This window comes from Condylura cristata, unplaced genomic scaffold (assembly GCF_000260355.1).
Source record: "Condylura cristata isolate star-nosed mole 26May11 unplaced genomic scaffold, ConCri1.0 scaffold00011, whole genome shotgun sequence".
Taxonomy (NCBI): domain Eukaryota; kingdom Metazoa; phylum Chordata; class Mammalia; order Eulipotyphla; family Talpidae; genus Condylura; species Condylura cristata.
The window spans coordinates 5018679-5035671 of record NW_004567112.1 but is presented as its reverse complement, the minus strand read 5'-3'; positions in this window follow the sequence as shown (position 1 = coordinate 5035671).

The window sequence follows — 16993 nt, the reverse complement described above, 5'->3', positions numbered from 1 at the left end:
CACTTCCTGTGGGCAAATGTTAAAGACACTCTGAACTCTGGCCTCCACATTGGGAAAATAAATTCAGAGACTCATCACAAGGATGGAATAATGCCATAAAATGCCTGGCTTATAGAAATAGTAAATAATGTTAGTAATCATTCCAATCGGTATACTGATCACAGAATGCAAAAAACACATTGCTTCAGCCCAATGCCCGCATAGGGAGATTCATCTAATTTGTAGCAATAAAAGTGGCACTCATAGTGATTATGCAGTGCTAAATGCATTTTCACAATCATACTTGGGAAGTAAAAACATTTTATCATTCTTGCTTGGAAACATAATTCTGCTGCCTCCCCTAGAGTCTCCCCCCAACCCATCCTCAAACCAATCCTGTAAATATCTTTGTTAATAAAACACCTGACTAATATTTTTATAGTTCCTAGGGGATGTAGTGTTATTTTTATTATTTTTACTTGAGGTACAAAAAGCACAAGCCGGAAGTATGCAGTTCAAGCAGTTTTGACAATTTTATAACTCGGTGTAATCACAACATCAAACAAGACAGAGACCACGGCTCACCCTGGGACATGTCCCTTTGTGGTCAATTTTCCCCAACTGGTGATGAATATTATGCTCGATTCCTCTCGACTCTTCCAGAATCCCCTATAAATGGAACCACGCCATAGGTACATTGTTCGCTCCTCTTCCCAAGTGTGGGCTTGAGACCCACCCTGTCCTCCTGGTGGCCTCTCCCTCCACACAATGGGGAAATGCATCCTCCATGCTCCCCTGAGGCTGGGCCCCGCACGATTCCTCCACTAACACTAACTCCACCTCCACCTTCACCTCCAGGTCAGGTTCAAGCCCCCAGGGCTGGGCTGGTTGGAAAAGTGCTCCCAGTTATTCAGTCTCCACCCCTCACCTCCAACTCAGACTCCCTCACTTTTGTGCTGGGGAGGGAGGCAGACGGGGCATTGACCACAATCACCTTTGCACACGGTGACCACCGAGCACCCTCTGCCCAACCACAGGCCCTCTGGGGGTGGGGGGCTACTGCTTACCGTAAGCCAGCAGGGGTGAGCTCCTGGCCGGCCGCAGGGTCCAATTTTTGGACCCGTCATCCGACAGTTCCCTTCTCAGCTGTGGCTACCTCCTGGCGCCCTGCTCCTAAGAGTCCCAGAGGCCCGAGTACAGCCCCTTCTGCTCCCGCAAGTGCTCTCAGATCTTTTCACTGAGGCCTCCCAGTACTCATCCCGGTACTGAGCCCTTCCTAGGGCTTGATTGCAGGGACAGGAAACATCTGGCCGCAGCATCTTTCTCTCTGGCTCCCGACTCGCTGGGACAGGAAACACGGAGCTGTTCTCTGCTGCAGCAGGCATGGGAGGGGAGAGAGGAAAAGCAGAGGCAGAAGGAGCAGGAACGCTGAGCGGGAACGCCAACCGCTTCCTCAGCTTCGTACATCATGGGACGCGCTCGAACACCAGTCGTTAAAGTTAATGACACAGGAGATGGTCACCATTTATACACCACAAAAAGCAGGCGCGAGTGAGGAATCATTGCTGAAATTTATAATCAATGCGTTTCAGGAAGGAAACCTCTCCGTAGCAGAAAGCAGAGTTATCTTTGTTTTTTTAACTTTTGGGCTTTAGTTGTGTGAACAAACAGCATAAATGACAACAGCTAAACATGTATATTAGAGAAAACAATAGCTTTAAGATACCCACTCTTTTTCTCTGTGTCCCCCACATCCCTTTCGGGGGGCCTGGGAGTGGCTACTTCATGCCCTGGGGGGAGTCGCCCTGGTGGTCACTGGCCGTGTTTGGGGAAGGGACCCGCGCCTGTGACAGTGGCGTCAGGCTGACCGGCCAGCTGGATCTCACATGCCCTGCAGGGTTCCCATTTCAGGAAGGACTGTGGCCCCCCCCCCCAGGCTCTGTGGCCAGGTGGGGTGTGGGCGGAGTGGGCTCTGTCTCTGGGTGGTGAGGACTCGGGCTGAGTCAGCTGGGTTATAAAACACACACGTGGCAGCCAGCACTTGGCTCGGTGCGTGTTTACTATCTCTCGTGGGCACCCTGACGCCTGGGCAGCAGGATACAGCAGGGAGCCTGTGCTGCAGCTGTTCCCAGCCCCACCGGTGACCTCAAAAAGCACAGCTTCGGCCCTGGGAGCATCTTTTTTTCCAGTTAAAAACAAAGTGGCCTCTAGAAGAGAGTGATGGAAAAAACAGGCAAATCATTTTTATGCTGTGCTTCGGAGCAGAAGTCACTAATGAGGCTAATCCATCCACGCTGCAGACACCGTAGCTGTCGGCAACCTGCCCTCAGAGAGACGGAGCTCTCACAAGCCCCTTCGGATGTCCATTCATTTACCTGCGGCTCTGTCGAACGCAGCTCCCCAGATTACATTTCAAATGATGGAATGTTCAGAGTGCGCTCTGCAAACCAAGCCAGGCTTTGTAAAGGCGAGGAAGGATGGGGGCTGGCGTCTGTAGCTCGCTCCCAGGGGGCCAGCTTCTCTGTGGCAGGTGGACGTGGACCTCGGTGGCAGCCAGGCCGCAGACCACAGGTGGCATGATGAATGGGAATCTTGGTGGAGGACATTTCTTCTAGAAACACCCGGACCCTTCTCCTCCCTTCTTGGACTAAAGCACAAAGAAGGCAGCAAGTCACTTATTATTTATAGCTTAGCTTCTTTGTGATTTCTTGGCATTGATCTCCTTTCACCCTGACTCAGTTGCATCATGACAAGTCAATTTCAAGTAGACACCTGTCTGCAAAGCACGGGAGGTGAGGGTCGGTGGGGGCAGCAGCGGTGGAGAGCCTGGAGGTCACCGGAGCCTGAAGACCATCTCACGGAGCTACTTGGATTGCTGGTTATTCCTCACCACACTTTTTGAGATTGACCACAACTTTGAAATTGACCCTGTTAGCAAAGCTGGTTTGTGAATAAGAAGATTCTTGACTGATTCCTCAACCAACCAAGAGCTCCAAAATCATTTCTGGAATGTTGAAGCCTGGAAAGTTTTAGAGAGCCCAAAACTTACATTCTGACAGTCATGCCAAGCGCCCCCCTTGGTTTTAGGTGGTTGTGGCGTCCAGAGTTCGCAGGAGGGTCGAGATCTGTCCTTCTGCCTCAGTAGATGTCAGCAGGTCTCTCTGGGGCAGCCAGAATCTGTGGAAATGACCTGAGTGTCCAAATACCTCATCTTGAGTACTGTCCCGGGGCTAGCGGTGAATTTTCCAGATGCTCATTATGTCAGGGAAACAGACTCTGTCAGGAGGAAGTGTGTGTGAGAGCCCAGGTCTCCTCATCTTCCACCAACCCCACCACCACCATGCGCTAGCATCTTCTCTCCAGCTTGATCACCCAGTTCCACTTGTAGGTACTTGGCCTGCAGAATTACATGGCCAATGGAAACGGTCAAACCCCACTGCGACCCTATTTGTGGCTGCACCAACTCATTTTCCAGCCAAGCCATTTCTTCTCAAAGCACATCTCCTACAATCAGAGGCGATTGACGGTACCAACTGATGAGCCCATCAGCAACGTAGTCAAGGCATGGGTAGCAGAAGCCCCAGCCCTACCCTTGCCCTGGACACAAGGTGAGGCCACTTCAGAAGACAGATAGTTGTGATAAACATCCCTCTCCAGAGAGAAGCATCTAATCAAGCCCAGCACTTAGTCTGAATAAGGGCAGGAGAATGTGAGGAAGAGGACATAATACTAGTGGACTTAAGGTCAAGAGGTCCAGAGCAATGATAAGAGGATGCTCAAATTGACAGGCTACTGGGGACACTTGCTTTTTTATACAGAGATTACCGGGACCACTACACATGCAGAAGGCTTCTCAAGCAACTCCCAGAACAGCAAAATATCATGTCCTACTCGTACTCGGCCATGGGACCTTTTCTACCATAAAAGCAATAGGGTTAATTTTTCCCAGGTGGGTTAGGAAAAGGAGAGAAAGGAAGAAACAACCAGGAGATAACTACCAGAGTTTGCAGATGTTCATGAAATTATTTCAATTTTGCAAAGCTTACTTAAGATCAAAGAAAATATGTATCTGTCCTTAATTTGTCTAGCAAGGAAGTAAATCCAGTGGAAAAAGATTTTAAACTGGCTGAATTCAGTTTCCAGAGGTTGATTTGAAGAAAACAATCATCTTCATCACCATCAGTACCTTCAAGAGCCATACCAGAATGAGTGGAAATGTCCATTAAACTCTTAACACACCACATAAAAATGCAAAAGTCACAGGTGCAGGCTACTTCTTCAGTGTTTCTGTGTATAAGCAACCAGCAAAATATTTTTTAGCTTTTCGAGAAAATTCCCACAGGTCTCCACAGAACCATCTTCAGTGTGAGTGTATATTTCCTGAACCAGTCTTGTTCTCCTAACTTGACTTGGGCTTGGCTTCCAGCCCTCCCCACAGGTAGGAAATCACAGGCCACTGTCATCTGGATGTTGCTCAATGAATGACTGACAAGCCTCCTTCAAGCAGAAACTTTCAATCAGGAGCAAATTTGGCCCTATTTGGCAAAGTCAGGAGATCGTTCTGGTGACTGTAGCTTGAGGGATGGGTGCCCCTGCTGGGAATCAATAGCTCAAGGGAGCCCATGGGGAGTCATGGAAGTAGCTAAACACCCCATGTGGCAGAGAGCAGCTCCCCACAACAAAGACTAATGCGGCATCACCTGTTACATGGAGCCAGGTAGAGAATTCCTGTTGTAGTGACAAGGAGCTTTCTTCCAAAACCATGGAGCAGGGAGAATCAAGTTTCACCCCAGATTTGCTGTGACAGCGAACACTTGTTGTGTGAAGACAAACACGAAGAGCTATAGGAGCCGTGAGCTGGTGGGCTTGACAAGCCAGCAGCAGGAAACGAGGAGCCAGAGGTGACCTCACGGGAGACGCCAGCTCTACCGCAGTTGGATCAAGAGGCTGCTCTAGGGGGCAGGCAGTCCTGCTCTCTGCTCCAGAGGCGGAGGATTCCTGGGAGCAGGATGGTGAGGATGAAGGCGGGGAGAGGTCTGAACACTGACCTGGGCCCGGAGAGCTGAGACTCCTTTTTTAAGGAAGAATTTGCTGAACTAGCAGAAAGGAGAGATGAATATTTCAAAAGATGAAAAATAACGGTAGCGCTAAGCTTAGCAGTTTCTGCATTTGGGGGCTCAAGTCCTTCTTGGCGAAGAGGAAAAGTTCATCTCAAGGGGAAGTTGTGGATTTGGGGTCACTATAGAGACTCCTGAAAGCTGCAACAGTTTAGCTGAGTCGTCGAAGAAAAAGACGGCTTAGCAGGGAGGACACTGGGAGTGCTCCCCAGCGCTGATGGTTGGATCAAGTTGGTCAGCCCCTTTCGTCCCAATATCTTCACTCATCAAGCAGAGATTATTGAACAAAACTTGATTCAGAAAACTTGTCGAGAGCACCGTCTGCCGTCTATCTGCAGAGGGGTGGAGAAGGTGCATAAATGAACAAGATTCCATTCTGCACGTGGAAAGCTCAAGTCTGCATGATGATGAAGGACCCAGCTTTTGAAAGCCCCTCCACTCCCTGCAATTTAGCACTCACTTGATAAGACCTTTAATCCTTAAGAACTGCAAATCTGCAACTTTGAGGGGGGGGAAGGGGGAGAAAAGGCAAGTCTTACCCAACAGCAGCAGGTCAGTGTCCGTTGGCAGAAAGGGCAGGCCAGTCGCCGCTGCTGCTTTGCATGAGCGCCATGCAGGGCTCCACGACCTGGTCAGCACCCTGAGCCAACACCCAGAAGTTCAGGGGCCTGCTTCCGCAGCCTATCACCGAGATGTCCCCTATGTCTCCAGAAGAGGCTGGCTGCTGGCCCACAGTGGCACACACCTGGCAAGGTGATAGGATTTACTGGCTTTTAGAACTTGGGCTTCGGAGCCATAAAACCCATGTTGTCTGCCAACTTCACGCAAAGCCTAAAAGCCAAAACCAGTGAAAGTGAAAGTAACTGGGTAGGTTCAGAGAACAATGACCAAGACCAGAATTCCCATTTCTGTGAAAACAAAAGTGAATCACAGGTGGTCCAGGAGGCTCTTTGTAAGCCTCTTCATAATACTCCTTGGAAAATTCTGAGGTTTCCTCTCTAGTGAGAGGCAAACTGAAACGGTTCTTTGCGACCATGGTGGAGTTCTGATGTCAGACCCACTGGGACCTCTCTCCTAAGTGTGCATCTCCTGTTACTGCAGCAAAGGGAACACGCGATGCTTGCAAAGATCCACAAGGCAGGCTTTGCCCCAGGGTTTCAGCTTTTCCCCAGAGAAGACAGCACAGGCCTGCCGCTCAGCCATCGCCAGTGAGCTCCGAGAGCTGTGTCAGTGTCAGGGGACCTCTGGTGATCCTTGAAGAAGGGACGAGGTGAGCCCAGTTTGCTGGGACATGTGAAAAGCCTGACCTCACAACAGAGCGTGAAACTGGTGTGCATGTCTCTAGAAGGTGGAGTGTGTGTGTTTTTTTTTTAAAGATTTATTTATTTATTCATACAGAACTGGGGTACAGACCAGAGATGCGGAGGGTGAGAGGATTCACCAGGAATAGAGTGGGGAGCAGAACAGGCAGATCGATGAAGTACACTGCTGAGGGGAGCAGCGGGCGGGTCAGGAGAGGTCTGCCACACCACGTGGTCACCTCCAGGGCAGTTGGGGATCACACTCATGTGGAAGTGGCTTAAGCTTCTTGTATCAGTGCTTTAACCCGCTGCGCCACCAGGGAGGGCCCATGGAGTGTGTTGTTTTGATTGAGAAGAAAAGGGGCAGCGGGATAAGCCTTGGGCTGTTCTGTAGGTCTCCTGCTATCATGCAATTTCCTTGTCTTTGCTTATTTCTGAAGAGAAATGTAAGTTCAACTGAAAGGAAGAAGTTTACCAACGTTGTCAGGTGTCTGATACAATAAGGTTGAGTTCTTTCAGGCTGAGATTTCCAAAGGCCTACGTCAGGGTTTGAGATCCTGAAGTCTCATCATTCTACTATCCTTCCTGCACAGAGATGATGCAGAATGCATTGAAGTTTGTTGTTTATTGTTTGGGTGTTTTTGGATAACAGAAAGTGATGGGGGAATGGATGGAGGGGTGGTGCCTGCAGGAAAAGTAATCTGCTCTCATCCAGATTGGGAAGGTGGTGAGGACTGGGAAAAAGACATATTGTTATTTATGAAGGGTATCAAGTCTCTAAGAAGGATCTAGAATAAAGTAAAGTGAATGCCAGATTTCCTAAAAATGATTGCTCAGAGATGATTTATTTCAATTGCAAATTTTGGTATTCTTCCTTATCCAGCTGCAGTAATTCTAAGTGCCTTCAAGATCTCTTATAATTCCCAGGTTTTATGATTCTTCATGGCCTGAAAATTAATGTGGATTTTATATGATACTTGATAAAAGTGAATACTTTCAAAAATTCTCTCTACAAATAAAGTATATACACATCAAAACAAATACTGAGGAGACTTAATGCCATATTGATAGTTACATTAAATGCAAATGGACTACATACCCTCACTGAAAAACAGATGTTCAAATGGATTAAAAAATAAAAGGCTCAACTATATAGTGTTTGCAAAAGCCACATTGCAATTGGAAAAATATATTATACAGAACTAAGCTGATGTGCTTATGTTAATGTCCGATTAAACTAAGAAAAAGATTAGTAGCTATAAAGATGAACATTTCTTATTGATAAGAGGATCGATTAAACAAAAATCAGGTGGAACTTCTCATGAAGCAAAATGACTAAGTATGAATGTTCATTGAATTCCAAAGCAGAGAGTATTTTAAAGCACATGACACTGTGACACATCCATATTCAATGGTTAATCTTGAAAGTGAACTTGCTGTCTAATTCTTATATGACCAGTCAACACATTATCTTGGCAACAAGAAACTGCCTTCCAGCAAAAGAATACAAATGAGCTAAAAAACGCCTCTTAGCTCATTCCACTCTGAGTACCACCCATTTGGCAGAGCAATAAAAAATGAAAATGAGTGGGCTACTGCTTATCTTAGAAGGAAAATTTTTTAATTACTCTGTGTGTTTCCTGCAATCTAGAGGGACTTAAAGAAGCATAAAGCACCAGCGAGACAGGATCCTCTCGCTTGCCCTAATATGGGAGGTGAGAACAGGGGAATTAATTCCAGTATTTTCCAGTCTAAATTAATCGACAGGACTTCCTGGAGGACAAAGAAACACTGTAATCCTTGAAACAGGTGAATGAAGTATTGTAAAACAAACAAACAAACAAAAAAAACTAACCACCTCGGTAGAAGGAAGCGTACGGGACCAATGCCCACAGGCCCCACGGGGAAGCTGAGAGCCCCGCCATAGAGCACAGCGAAGCAGAAGGCAGAGCTGTCACCCCAGAGCTAAGGAGAGAGAGGAGGACAAAGGGAAAGTGTCAGACATGGGAGAGGCTCTCAGGGGAAAGAGGGTGGTGGCGTGTGCAAGGGCCTCTGACTGCAGGCACCGGACACCCCAAAGCCTGCACCGGCTCATACTGATAAGAAGGGCTGGGCTGACCCAGTGGCTGACCCTGACTGAGGCGCCCAGTGACACCCCTCCCCATGAAAGGAGCGCCTTTTTCTGACTGACCTCTGAGATTCAGGTAGATCTGAACCTCAGAGTGCCCCCTCTCTGCAGCTGTTCCCTCCTTCCGACTGCAGCACACGCCCTTTGGTCACGGACCTTTTGCAGAGTCTGTCCCCTTGCCTCGCCTCGAGTTGTTTTTTTTTTTTTTTTTAAAGACTACTTCTGCATACAGAACTGGGGTACAAGCCAGAGGTGTGGGAGGTGACAGGATTCACCAGAGCCAGAGTGGGGAGCAGAACAGACAGATCGAGGAAGCACACTGCTGAGGGGAGCAGCGGGCGGGTCAGGAGAGGTCTGCCGCGCCATGTGGTCACCTCCAGGGCCGGTGGGGATCGAACTCATGCGGAAGTGGCTTTCGCTTCTTAGTGCTGTGCTGTAACCCGCCAGGCCACCGGGGAGGGCCCTGGAGTTAGTTAGAGACATAGAGGAACCTGTGCTGGGTTGTCATCTGCAGAAGGACCGTGAGTCCGTTGGAGCAGCGCCCCTCTGCCCCTGGACTGCGAGCCTGGCCAGTGTGGGGGTGGCGGGGTCCAGCAGAAAGAGGGGATCTGTGTCCTTAGTCTCCTATCTGCCAGTTACGGCAGGAACCATCGCTGAAGCTGCAAGGGCTGGGAACAGCAGAAATAGCAGCTTCAGGCTCATCTTGAATTTCATTTCATTTCTAACAGCTACAGTTCGTGATTGACTAGACTTCTGCCACCGCCATCTTGAACCCTAAGAGCATGCCAGTCCAGGTCTTTCGCTTAAGCTATGTCGGTCTGCTCTGCTGCCATTGAAGGATTCCCTGTGTGCGCGCGTGGGCTATTCCGGGGAGACGGAGAGTGTCCATGATCTTCTGGACAGTGCATTATATTTTCTACCTTGGTTTGCTATCTGGCACGTTTCCCTCGAGTTGGTGGCGGACAGTGTCTGTGGCTGCGACCCAGCTCTGCGCTCTCTAAGGATCGGTGTGAATTTGTCGAAGGGTTCCCCAGTGTGGAGAGAACCCTGCCATGTTGTGTCTAAGATGCTTCTGCCTTTCCTGCTTGGCTGGCAGCCACCTTCTCTGTTGACGCATACGTCAGTGGAATATCAGAGCAAAAGCCCCAGATAAAAGACGACCCTGCCCACTTGTTTTTAAAATGTAGACTTCGAAATTTAGTAACATTTTATGAGCAAAGGAAACTCTAATAAAATCGTGCTGAGACCTGGCCAGATCCCAGAGCAGAGGACAGTGGTGCTTCCTTGCAGGGTCAGGATGGTGGAGGGCTGGAGAGTGCCGGTCTTCCCTCTGCTGCCCTCTGAGGCTCCCGAGGTAGGCCAGCGAGAGAGTGACCAGCCCCACGCTAAGCTGCACACTCCTTACTCACAGGTTCCTCACCCCAAGGATCTTGTCCACGACCATCCAGCTAGGATGGAGTTGGGGTGTAGGATTTGGGCCTGCTTCATCTGCACCACCTCTAGGTGGCCACCACTCTGACCAGCTCGTCTCCTTCACCTGGTGCCCAGACACTCTCTGGGTGCCACTGGGCACTGTGGGTGCACCTAAAACATGTGAGTTCTGACCCACCTGTCCTTTGCACTGGATAGCTCTGGCAGAAAGAGCAAGGACGGGATAGGTGGAAGAAAGCCAGCCTTTTTTATAGGTGCTAAAGCACTACAAATTCATCTACCTATGACTCAAGCATTCTTAAATTCAATTTCTAGAAATATGATAGCAATGTTGCTATTGATGTTTGCTGCTGGACAAGACACATTCTTTTAGGATCAGGCTTCTGTCAGCTCTAAAGCTGCATTTTTGTTTCAAAGAAAATCAGTCCTATTGCAAAAGGATCATCTCTCTCTCTCTGGAAAATACCAGAATTATAGATAGGTAAGAATCTGGATAAAAATTTAAACTCCAAATTATATCATTATTATTATTATCCCTGCAGGTGACATTACTTGGTGGCATGACATGCATCACTGCCTGGGGATTATAAAGTAAAGAGGAGGCAGAAGTGTTGTGGCTGGTGGATTAAAGAAATCCATCAGGCTGATTTAGTGCTGGGCCCGAGAGAGACACGAAGCCTGAATATCTAAGCCAATTGTGTTTGGTTTGAATGTGCCGGTTTCCCAAGGCTGCAGAATTGGTACTGTTTACCAGTTCCCTGGAGATCAACCTGGCATTTCCACTCCCCGACTCATTGCTTGGGACCATGTGACTAGTTTTGACAATGGGCCCAATGAGGAAATGGCCGATGTCGCTTCTGTCTGAGATGTTGAAGAGCAGAGCTGTGTCTCCACCCCCTCTCCTCCACAGGTAATCCAGGAGTTCTACCTGAAGGAGGAAGCATCATTAAACTCTACAGACCATATACACTAGATGACAGAGCTAGGGTGTGTTTTCATTACATGTATCTAACTTAATATGATCATTACATGTATCTAACTATTAATATGACACCTCACTGCCCTTGATTCCCAGGGTGACACGATGTTGATAAGTTTCCTCCACTGTGAAGTTTTCCTCCCCTGACTCTTTTCCATACTGTTCTGGAAACAATCACTGCACACAGCTCACACCTAAGGTATAAGGAGTGATGGTCCCCTGTAGAAGACATCTCCCCATAAATTATTGAGACGTCTTCTGCGTAGGCTATTTGTCTATGCTCTGTGTTTATTTACTCAATCATCTTTTTATATGTGTGTGGCCAGTGGATATTTATTTTATGGTTTGGGTTACAACCTAATGCTTCTTCATTTTGTAGTTCAAGTTGTTCTAGTTCTGGCCGTTGAGAAGTTCAGCTGACTCCTCCTTTCTTTTGGCATTCCCCATCATTTGGTTGGTTGATTCTTGCTCATTCTTCCATTTTGTCATTAGTAGAAGCTCCAGCTTCATCTTTTATATCTGTCTTTTACATATCAACTAAAGTCAGCATTTCCCCATGGAGTTCAAGTTGAAAAACCAAGGTCTGACATGAAAAACCAAGGTCTGAGCGCTGTATCGGTTATGGCTACTGAACGTCCTTTGTTCCAGGCCCCTTCAGTGGCAGAGGAGGGGAACCTGTGCCTGGGCTCAAGTCCGCACGTCTATGTAACTTCCTTAGGTTTTTGTTTAAAAAAAAAAAAAATTGACGGCCCTCTCTGGTGGCACAGCGTGTTAAAGCGCAGCACTGCAAGGGGCCACAATTGTTGCAGTGTGAGTTCAGTCCCCGCCCCAGAGGTGACCCACAGGGCGCGGCAGACCTCTCCGGACCTGTCCACTGCTCCCCTCAGCAGTGTACTTCATTGATCTGCCTGTTCTGCTCCCCACTCTGTCTCTGGTGAATCCTCTCACTGCCCTTGCACCTCTGTCCTGTACCCCAGTTCTGTATGTGTATATAAAAGTTTAAAGAAACTCAAATTGAAAAAAGTTGATATGCTTAGCTTATTGATTTTCAAGCTTTCTTGTTTCTTTCCTTCAGTGTGGCATTACCTGTATCCTATAAATTTTATATGCATTTTAAATTATTCTACACATGTAAATATTTATAATTTTACTGTGATTTTTTAACTAGCCCATAAGTTTAGAGATTTAAAAATAAGTTTTTCAAACATGCAGATTTTATAGTTGTCCGCTTTATAGTTGATTCATAGATTCATAGTTAAATTGCATTGTGATGAGAAAAATATGGTAATTATTTGAAATTAGTTTATTGGCAATTTTTGGAAATGTTTTGGGTTTGCCAAGAATATGTGTTCTGCATCTGCAGCCCTTCATGCAGTGTTTTGCATGATATATTCACTCTGTTTTCTAATGATGGTATTCGAAATCTTCTAAGTCTTTACTGAATTTATCTTCTTTTTCTACTGACTACCAGGAGTGTTACACCGATTTTCCCCCTGTGATTGTGGATTTGTCTTTTGCTCTCTAGCCTTCTCAAGCTGTGCTTTTGTAGTTTATGAGTCTAACCTTTTAAGTATTTGCAAATGATGAAATTATATCTTCCTGAACACTTGAAGCAATGTATTATGAAATGGCTTCCTTTATCATTTGTAATGCGATCTGCTGTGAAGTGTGCCTTGTCTGATATGAATGTATATTTTTGTAGTTTGAATGGTTTATCTTTTACTTTCACCCTTTTTTTAAACTAATACGCATCAGTCATCATTGGATTTTTTTCCTACCTTGACAATCTTTTCCTTTGATCAGATAATTTAGCCTGTTTATATTGAGTGCAATTATAGTGTCCATTTAATATAGCTATTGATAACAATGTACTTAGTAGTAGATTACATTTAAGGCTACTGTCTTAATTAATGCCCTTTGCCCATCTATATTCTCATTTCTCTCCTTTCTTACCTTCTTTTAGATTGGTTGAGAACTTTTACTCTTCCATCTTTTACTTTTTTAACTTGCATATTATCAACTCTTGATGCCTTCAAGTAAATTTTAAAAATATTTTGTGCTACTTTTCTACCTGGTCTCCATAAAAGGGTTGATCTTATTTTCTTTGGCTGTATTCCTAGAAGCAGGAGTTCTGTGCTTCTCTTTTTATTTCTGTAGATGTGATATTGTCTGAGCAAGTGAAAATCTCCTATTCTTATTTCAAGTTTTTTAATCGGTTAAGCTGAAGGAAATCCAAGGACTTTGAAGGCAGTATTTAAGCTTTTGTTATAAATTTCCATTATTTCATCTGTACGAACCAAATATTTTTCAAAAGTACAAATGAAAACAAAACAAAGGGTCTTTTTACTTTCATTGATAATCTTTATAATGAATGTTGTAAGTTTGAACACATGAATAGAGGCCAGTAAGACTCCACATTTGTGTGTGAGGTTTTTTAGATTAATTTTGATAATAGGATTTTCATGCTCAGGAATTATCAGTAAATGAATCTATCCAACTGACTTGAGCAAAATAAAAAAAGATTTGTTAGCTCAACAAATAAGTATTAAAATGAGAGTCAACCTGGACCTTAATCCAAAGTAGAGGTGGATATGAACATCAAGATAATCCTTCACATTATTTTTTTAAAGATTTATTTATTTATTCATACAGAACTGGGGTACAGGTCAGAGATGCGGAGGGTGAGAGGATTCACCAGGTACAGAGCGGGGAGCAGAGCAGGCAGATCGACGAAGTACACTGCTGAGGGGAGCAGCGGGCAGGTCAGGAGAGGTCTGCCGCGCCATGTGGTCACCTCCGGGGTAGATGGGGATCGAACTCATGCGGAAGTGGCTTTAGCTTCTCAGTGTAGTGCTTTAACCCGCTGTGCCACCAGGGAGGGCCCCTTCACATTATTTTAAAGAAGATAATTTATGGTAGACTTAGCAATCCATGAAATAGAGGTTCCTAGCTGATACCTTGTGGACCAGTGTATTTTGCTTTAGAATGCAAAAAGTGTTTCTCACATGACAGTGTTGGATTGGAGCTTAACAGATGCTGTCACCTATTTGGTTTCCTAAGGCAGCCGTAACTAAGTATCACCAACTGGGTGACTTACAGCAATTGATTGCTCTAAACACTAGAAATCTGAGACCGAGATGTTGACAGGCTTGGCTCTTTCTGTTGGCTGTGAGGGGGCTTCTATTTCATGCCTGTCTCCACATTTCTGGTCGTTCACTGGAAATCTCTGGCATTCCTTGACTGTCCTTGACTGAATCCTTGCATTCATCAGCCTTATCTCAGCCTTCATGCTTACGTGATGTTCTCCCTGTAAATATGGGCCCAATTTTCCCCCTTCAATAAGGATACTAGTCATGTAGAGGTAGGAGTTCACTTGACCCTACTGTGCTTACATCAATAATAACACTATTTCCAAAACAGATTAACTTCTTCAGTTTTAGGGACTGAGACTGAAACATATGATTTCAGGGAGACACAATTCAGCTCACAGGGTCCCTTTAGCAGGGACAAACTTTCTTCTGTTTCCCACAGGTGCAAGATGAGCAAAGATTTTTTTTCGTTGCTCTCATGACTCTTGATGCCCTTAAGTTGAGACATGTGTCCTAATCCCCACGGGCTGCACACCTGACAGGTAGACAGACCTAAGGCCTATGGAATCAGGATCGTGGGGTGTCAGAGCAGAAGGAAAGTCAGGATTAGTTCTTGTCACTCATTTGCCATATAGCAAAGGAGTCAGTCTACGGCAGTCTGGCTTGAGCTGTTCCAAAATCGCTTCTACAAAATAGGCCCCTAAATTCTTACTATTTGCTCAAGATTTTGAAAACTTCCATTGCACTGAATTTATTTGAGGATGGATACGAATATGACAGGGCTCTGCTTTCAGGTTCTTACATTAGAAATAAATTCCTTCCCTCTAAACTTTTCCCAGGACCTGGCACTGTGGGATTTGGTTTATCCAGCAGGGCCCAAGTTGTATTTTTTGTTCGCTTGTTTATCAGAGTGTTTGCCCTGGGTTTATTCCACAGGAAATAAGAAGCTTTCCAAATAAATAGTACCACTGTGTGCAAATTAGAGTTCAGGACAGGATGCTTCTCAATGGTTCAGCTGTTTATAGGCCACTTAACATACTGCATGGGTAAACTTGAGTTCCCATCTACAAGAGTTTTTCTAAATTTATAGCTTCTGAGCAGCCATTAATTTTGCTACCAGATGGGTCACAAGAGGCAAGCCGATAAATTTTTCATCTGCACAGGATCATGCCTCCCCATATGCATGTTTATTATCAGAATCCATGTATATTTCACCCAGGGCACAGTTGATCTCACAAAAAACCATGCTACTATGTGAGAAGGAATCAACAATACCCAGGACCCATCTGCTGTTGACAAGTTCTGAAACCTCATGTTTCCAAAGGCGAGCCCAAAGAGATCCTGACATCATACCATATAGCAAACTATTACAAAAGTGGATGCATAGTACAGCTTGACCTTTAAGCAGCCAGTGATTTGCATCAAAGTCAACAGTGATTAGGCTTTGATAAAAAGCTTTCTGTGAAATTTCATTTTTCCTCCTCACAAGTTTGAAGTTCCTCTCCTTCCAGAGCTAAAAAGGAATAGAACCATTGTTCATTAGCATCTCATCATAGCCCAAAGAAGCCCCCACTTCAGATCTGATCCATTATAAATATTAACATTAAAATTAAAAATTAGGTCACACAGTCTTCTTCTCCACTCAGTCATTGGCTGTATCATTGACTATAACTGTTTCTTTATTTGAAAGATTTATTTATTTCTGCATACAGAGCTGGGGTACAGGCCAGAGGCTCAAGGGCAGTGAGAGGATTCACCAGAGACAGAGTGGGGAGCAGAACAGGCAGATCAATGAAGTACACTGCTGAGGGGAGCAGTGGACAGGTCCGGAGAGGTCTGCCGCGCCATGTGGGTCACCTCACTCATGCTAAAGTGGCTTTAGCTTCTCAGTGCTGTGCTTTAACCCGCTGTGCCACATTGACTATAACTTGTATGGCAAGATCGATTGCCATGTCAAGGGGATGGTGCAATTTATATAACCAGAAGGAGCGTGTTTGTGCATAGAGAACAGCAGGACCTGTAGAATCACCAATGTACTGACCCCTCTTGGGATTTGACATTTCACCTTAGGGGGTTCTTTTTTATCAGAGTGAATGAAAGCTGTTCTGCAATACAGGTGGTGTTTTAGAATTCGCCAGGTGCTTTCACAACCTTTGCTTCGGGTTTTTCAAAAGGAGTAGCAATTTTAAAAAATAAGGCAATTTCTGTTTCCCTAAAAAAACTGAGCCTCATGAAATCTAATGACTCATCCAGGGGACCCAGTAGAATTGCGGGCACCCTGCCTCACCCCAATACAGTGTTCTTTCTCCCTTACTGTGTCGCTTCTCAAAATACTGCTCCTCAGTATTTTTTAAAACCCATTAATTTTAACAAGCCCCACTCCAGGCACACTAAAAACACTGGCATACACTGTCCACTTGTTGTATGCAGGGAATGTTCTAACATTTCAAGGCCAGTAGTTGTGTGCTGGGATTTACTTTATAACTCTGCCTGGGTAGAAGAAGTCTGAGAACTCCAGGGGTCTATGGCCACCATAGACTTGTGTTCTCTGTCCTTGATCAGGGTAGGGGAAGGGGTTGGTGTTGAATTTCAAGGCAGAAAGAAGCTAGAAGCTGTCCTCACGCAGCCACTCAGAATACTCCTGCTCGTCCCATGTGTTTCTAACTTCCCCTGCAGCTTCTTCGAAAGGACAAATTCAATTCCGACAAGAACATTTTTAAATAAACTAGACTTGCATTGGCTTTCTTGGATTTGCATAGAAATTAAAAGAAGGCAGTATTTTTGTTACAAAAATAGCTTCTTAATAACAGCTTGATATGAACTAATTGCTTGTGAGGCTTTGCAAGCAGAGGCAGGAATTATTACATTGGCCAGACCTGGCTAGGGGCTCAGCCCCAGAAAAGCCCCCCATCTCTCTAGATAAACCAATTCTTTGCTTTGCTGGGGATTCAGAGTGACTATGAAAATAC